Source organism: Acinonyx jubatus, chromosome B1 (genome assembly GCF_027475565.1).
Source record: "Acinonyx jubatus isolate Ajub_Pintada_27869175 chromosome B1, VMU_Ajub_asm_v1.0, whole genome shotgun sequence".
NCBI classification, from domain to species: domain Eukaryota; kingdom Metazoa; phylum Chordata; class Mammalia; order Carnivora; family Felidae; genus Acinonyx; species Acinonyx jubatus.
In genome coordinates, this window is record NC_069382.1 from 140,959,502 (window position 1) to 140,966,400 (window position 6,899).

Sequence of the window (6,899 nt, forward strand, 5' to 3'; positions counted from 1 at the left end):
GTTCCGTTGTGTGTGTTGAGCGCTATGTTGGTCTCCCTTCCCTGGGCATGTTTGAGTAGATTTCAGGGGACACAGAGCCCTGGTCAGTCTCTCTCTGCAAGTTGTTGCATTTGGAAATAGTTTGGTGCCTTTGCCTCAGATTTCTTAGATAGGAAGATGTGGTAGATGAGAAAATTGTTCCATGTTACTTTAGAATAAAAGACAATTTTCTGCCCACCCAGAATTAGAAAGTAGCTTCTAAAACCACTTCTCTTGTTCACTTTCCGAGTTCACTTTTGGTTTCTTGGAAGAGATTCCATGACCTTCCCCAAAGATGCCCCAGATAACTGGAGATAGTTGTGAAAATCTTGAAGTTTAATGATCAAATTGTACTGGCCTGGTGAGAGGGGCTCTCGGAGTCAACTTTGGCAGCTTCAGTGTTTGACAGGAAGTGTCCAGTCAAATTTGAATATACCAGACCTGAAACTGCTCTCTCTCTCACTTTCTTTTTCTCTTTCTTTCTTTTTCTTTCTCTTTTTTTCTGACTCTCCTTCCTTCCTTCCTTCCTTCCTTCCTTCCTTCCTTCCTTCCTTCCTTCCTTCCTTCCTTCTTTTTCTTTGAACTTTAGAACTGGGTGTCTTCTCATGTGTCTAGTTCCAGAGAGAGGTAAATAAAATTCAAAATGTCTGGGTCACCTGGGTGGCTTAGTTGGTTAAGTGTCTGACTCTAGATGTCAGCTCAGGTCGTGGCCTCGTGGTTTGTGAGTTTGAGCCCCTCCCAGGCTCTGCGCTGTCAGCAGAAATTCTCTCTTTCTCTCTGTCTCTCTCAAATAAATAAACTTAAAAAAAAATTCAAACTGTCATAGCAGTCAGGGTTCACAGCTTTGCTGCATGACTTGTGACTGTGCCTGGAAGTTTCATCCTTCTGGATTTTCTTACCCAACGTAGAGGCCGGGAGGCCAAAACATCCATTCTGTGCTCTGACTTCTTATCTATTGTGTCTTCACCCTGCTCTTAACTGAGGTTTATATGCAAGACAGAAAAATACCTGGTTTAAAAAGGTGCAAGTCTTGGGGGCGCCTGGGTGGCTCAGTCGGTTAAGCGTCCAACTTCGGCTCAGGTCATGATCTCATGGTTTGTGGGTTTGAGCCCCGCGTTGGGCTCTGTGCTGACAGCTCAGAGCCTGGAGCCTGCTTCGGATTCTGTGTCTCCCTCACTGCCCCTCCCCCGCTGATGCTCTGTGTCTCTCAAAAATAAATAAACATTAAAAAAAAAAGGTGAAAGTCTTATTTCTCTAATCCCAAAGTATCTTAATTCTATCTGATTCCTTTTATTTTATAAATTTTACCTTGAGAATATTTTCTGTGAACCTGAAGATCAGATTCTTACAAGGTTCGATGCTGTCCATGAAGGCAGAGTGACCTTCCAGAGTCATTTTGACCTTGAAGAGGTCATCAGAGTCTGAGCCTCAACTTTTCAATGTCAGTTTTTTGTCAGTACTAAGAATGGATCCATTTCGGGGATGAACTCCCATTTCCAAGCTCATACTATATATATAAAGTGATGTATAAATCTAGAATACTGATATATTTTGCATGTGATCTCAGCAAGTTCCACGAAAGGCAGAATCTGTTCTCTGCCATATCCCAGTGCTGGTTCAGTGCACAGTATGTTAGGTGCTCAAGCAAATATTTGGATACGTGATTTATTCCCTGTCAGTTTTCTCTAAGTATAATACCACCCACCTCATTGTTTTGACAATTTTGAGAATGTTACAAGCACTTAGCATATTTGCCACAAAATAAGCATTCGGTAAATTTCTCATCAAAGATAGATATTAAGTTTTTATTTTTATTTTTGGCTTAATCTTGAAATGAAACAACAATTACAGTTGCTATAAATATTTATTTTACCATTCATCCATTTTGGGGAGAGTTTGTTTGAAATATAAAAAATGTAAAATGCATGAGGTATGGGTGGCAAACACGTTTGTGCCATATAGAAACCTTTGATCCAATTAAGGAAATAGGCTTACAAAATGACTATCTAATGCAAGCTGCTTATGGAACTATCAAAAAAGGCACAGCATAGGGCTGAGGGCATCCTAAAAAGGGGGAAGTTCAGGTGGCAGGAGGGTGAAAGGCTATTTACTAACAAACTGATGCTTATGATGAACACAGGAAAGCAGTAGGAAATAAATTACTGAATCATAAAGGAAAAGTTACAGTTTAAAAGGTGGTATAGGGGTGCCTGGGCTCAGTTGGTTAAGCGTCCGACTTCGGCTCAGGTCATGATCTTGTGATTCGTGGGTTTGAGCCCCGTGTCAGGCTCTGTGCTGACAGCTCAGAGCCTGGAGCTTGCTTCGAATTCTGTGTCTCCTTCTCTCTCTGCCCCTCCCCCACTCACACTCTGTATCTCTCTCTCTCTCAAAAATAAAGATTAAAAAAAAGTGGTATATAATTTCTTGAAGGTTATAGTTAACATAAACTTTGTCTTCATTACCTCATATTCTAATTCTTTGAGAATTTATAATCTACTTAAAGTGTCACATGGAGACTCAGAATTAATCAGAATGTTTAATTAGAATATTCTGTTCTTCAAACTATTTTAGCTAAGCATATTTAAACTGTGTTGCCAAGGATAATAAAGTTCTACCAAGTGAATTCTTTCATTGTATAAAAATAAAAACAAAAATAATTCTTTTTTTTTTTTTTTAGAATGTATTTTATGAGATTTTTTTTAAAGATCTTGAAAATGAATAGAAAAGTAAGGCACTGACATGGAGCCTTTTCTCTTTTATAAGGAAATAAAGTTTTCTCTCCTAGTACAGTCTTTGGTCAGTACTTATTTAAAAATGTAGATAGGGGTGCCTGGGGGGATCAGTCAATTGAGTGTCAGACTTCAGCTCAGGTCATTATCTCACCATTCATGAGTTCAAGCCCCACATCAGTCTCTGTTGTCAGCACAGAGCCTGCTTTGGATCCTCTGTCTCCTCTCTCTCTGCCCCTCTCCTGCTTGTGCTCTGTCTCTCTCTAAAGAAATAAAGTTTAAAAATAAAAAATGTAGATAAGAACAGGGCACATCTAATTCTGTACTATTTAAATACCAAACATTTGTATAAGGCACTACTTATATGGTAATCTTACCCTGCAAATTTGGCTTTCATTGTTTTGTTATCCAATCTCAGTGTGGAAATGGTTAAACTGATTTATCCACATGACGAAATATTTTGAAGCTATAAAAATGTTTATAATAGGAAACGCTTATTATAAATGCAAAGAACAAAATACAAAAGTATTTATAGCATAATCAAACTACACATGTAAGAAAATTAATAATAAAAGCCCAAGAGGAAATACTCTTGTTTATAAAACGGTATTGTTTTAATTTAGATTTCAGTGATTACCAGACAGGTTGAGATTGCTTCATGTAGATTTTTGCTATTTGGCTCTTTCTTTTTATAGCTCTTTGGTTATTATTATTATTATTATTAATGTTTATTTGTTTTTGAGGGAGAGAGAGAGAGCAAGCAGGGGAGGAGCAGAGAGAGGGAGACACAGAATCCGAAGCAGGCTCCAGGCTCCGAGCTGTCAGCATAGAGCCCTACATGGGGCTCGAACCCATGAACCATGAGATCATGACCTGAACCAAAGTCAGACACTTAACCAACTGAGCCACCCAGGTGTCCCACTTTTTGGGTTTTTTATTATTGATTTGCAGGAGATCTTTATATATTCTGGATATCAATTCTTTGTCAGTTACTTATGCTACACATATCTCCACAGATAGGCAGTGTCATCTTTGTGATAAACTAAGTTCCCACATATACCTTGGGTCTGGGAATTTTCAAAACCAGTCATGGATCCTCTTTTCTTTTTTTTTTTTTTTTTTCTTTTTGCATGTGATTATCTAGTTGTTCCAGCACCATTTTTTTTTCTTTGAGAAAGGGCACAAGTGAGCGAGGGGGCAGAGAGGGAGAGAGAGAAGCGGTGAGTCCTTAAGCTCACCTTGATGTGGGGCTTGAACTCAAACAGTGAGATCATGACCTGAGCTAAATTCCAATGCTTAACTTACTGAACCACCCAGGCACCCCCTGGATCCTTTTTTTAAAATAGGCTATTTTTAAGAGCAGTTTTAGGTTCACAACAAAACTGGTACACACCAGAGTTGTACATTCGTTACAGTTAATGAACCTGCATCATTATCCCCACAAGTCATAGCTTACATTAGGATTCGCTCTTAGTTTTATATATTCTGTGGGTTTGGACAAATGTATAATGACATTTATCCACCATTACAGTACTATAGAGGGTAGTTTCACTGCCTCCCAAATCATCTCTGCCTATTCATCCCTTTCTTCCTCCTAACCCTGGCAACCACTGATTTTTTTACTAGAGTGTGCCTTTTCCAGAACATCACAGAGCTGGAGTCATAACAGTATATACCTTTTTCAGATTGGCCTCTTTCATTTAGTAATATGTATTTATGTTTCCGCCATGTTTTTTCATGGTTTCAATAGTTCATTTCTTTTTAGTGCTAAATAATATTCCATTTTCTGGGTATACCACAGTTTATCCATTTACCTACTGAAGGACATCTTTATTGTTTCTAGGTTTAGGCAATTATAAATAAAGCTGCTATAAACATCTATATGCATGTTTTTGTATGGATATGTTTTCAGTTCCTTTGGATAAATACCAAGAAGAACCATCGCTGGGTCATATGGTAGGAGTATGTTTAGTTTTGTAAGAAACTGCCAAAGTGGCTGCACCATTTTGCTGGATCCTCTGTAACAGTCTTTCTAGCATCTTTCCTCTCGCATTTTACTATAACCAGCAAGAAGAAGGTAGGTGGCAACTTCAACATTCCGACCAGAAATCTAGCTAGGTTACTCAGTTCTTTAGTTACATGTTCTACCTTACACATCACTGTAGGTGACAGTGTTAAATGTTCTGCCACTGTATAACAAACACTTTTCTCTAGTTGCCAGTAACATGTTCCTCACTTGACCTGAAGCTACTACTGGCAGTCTCCTTCAAGGCCAGCAGACTTCTAATAGCCTACTGCAGGAACTTTAGGCTTTCACTAACACTGCTCACAGTCCTTCCAGCTTCCACCTACTGCTCACTTCCAAAGCCATGCCTACATCTTAAGGTGTTGTTAGGGTGGTGGCATTCTGCTTGTGTTACCCAACTCTGTATTAGTTATCTACTGCTGCATAACGATTTGTCACAAAACTTAATAGCTAAAGCAAGGAACATTGTTCCATAGTTTCTGTGGATTAGGAGTGTGGGGGTGGCTTAGCTGGGGGCTAGAGGATCCACTTCTAAGATAGCACTTTCATAGTTATTAGTAAGAAGACTCAGTTCCTCTCTGGCTCTTGGTAAAGGTCTCAGTTCCTCAAGATAGGAACCTTTTACAGAGTTGCTTTAGTGTTCTCAGGGCGTGATAGCTGGCTTCCTGCAAAATGAGCAATCTAACAGTGCAAGGAGGAGCAGCAGTGTGTTTTGTAATCTAGTTTTGGAGTCCGACACCATCACTAAAGCTGTACTGTATTCATTAGAAGCAGGTCATTAAGTATAGCCCATAGTCCAGGAGGGAAAATAGGCTTCACCATTAGAAGGGAGGAGTACTGAAGAATAAGTGGCTATTTTTGAAAACTACCACACTGCTTTTAAACTGAACAAAACGAGATGCCAGCTATAAAAGACATCATACTTCATGTTTCTGATATAATCATTTACCTTCATTCATTCTCTACAGAAGTATTTTTTAAACTGTAGGTTCTGATCCATAGATAAACCATGAAATCAGTGTGTACCATCTCTGGAATCTGCACAGTACAGAAGCAGCAGAAAGAGGGTTAATATGCTTATTTTGAGAGAGAAAGAGGTAGAGAGAGGGGGAGAGAGAGAGAGAGAGAGAGAGAGAGAGAGAGAGAGAGAGAGAGAATCTCAAGCAGGTCCCACACTCAGAGCAGAGCCAGACTCGGGACTGGATCCCATGACCCTGGGCAGAAATCAAGAGTCATGCTTAACCGACTGAGCCACCCAGGCATCCCTACAAGTCTTATATTTTTTAATTTTTATCTTTTTAATATCAACCTTAAAGTGACATGAAGTTGAGGGGTCCCTGGGTGGCTCAGTGGGTTAAACATCTGACTTCAGCTCAGGTCACGATCTCACGGTTCATGAGTTTGAGCCCCTCGGGGGCTCTGTGCTGACAGCTCAGAGCCTGGAGCCTGCTTCAGATTCTGTGTCTCCCTCTCTCTCTGCCCCTCCCCTGCTGGCACTCTGTCTCTCCTCAAAAATAAATAAAAACATTAAAATAAAAAAAATTTTTAATAATAATGATGTCCCAGCCTTGCTGAGTCAGGTGATTTTCCTAAGACAAGGTTTCTGTCTCTCAGATATTGGGAATGGAGAGGTGAGATTAATGATTATGAAGGTAAGGAGTTTGGACTCTGACACCTTGGCTTGGAGTGGAGGCCCACCGATGCTGTGACATCCAGAAAAATTACTTAACCTCTCCAAGCCTCATATTCCTCATCAGGAAAATGGGGATGAGTTAGTAGAACCTATCACTGGCTTGTTGTTATGGTTAAATCAGACAGAGTCAGCAAAAACATTTGGCATATAAATGTTAACTGACTTTAAGCTTTTTAAAAAAATTTTTAACTGAAAAGACGTGGGAGTGTTGAACATAAAATAATTCTCCTAGCCCTTATGAAATCCAGATAAACTTTTGAAGAATGTAAATATAAGCAAGCAAGGCGGAGAGGGAGGGATAGATCCCTTTTTACAACCGTAGGATTTCCCGCTACCTCTTCACTACTGAAAATCATGTTACAGACCCTCCAGGCCGGAGTTTACACTCCCTGGGCCCACGTGGGTGGGATGCGGCGGGGAGAGGGGTGAGAAG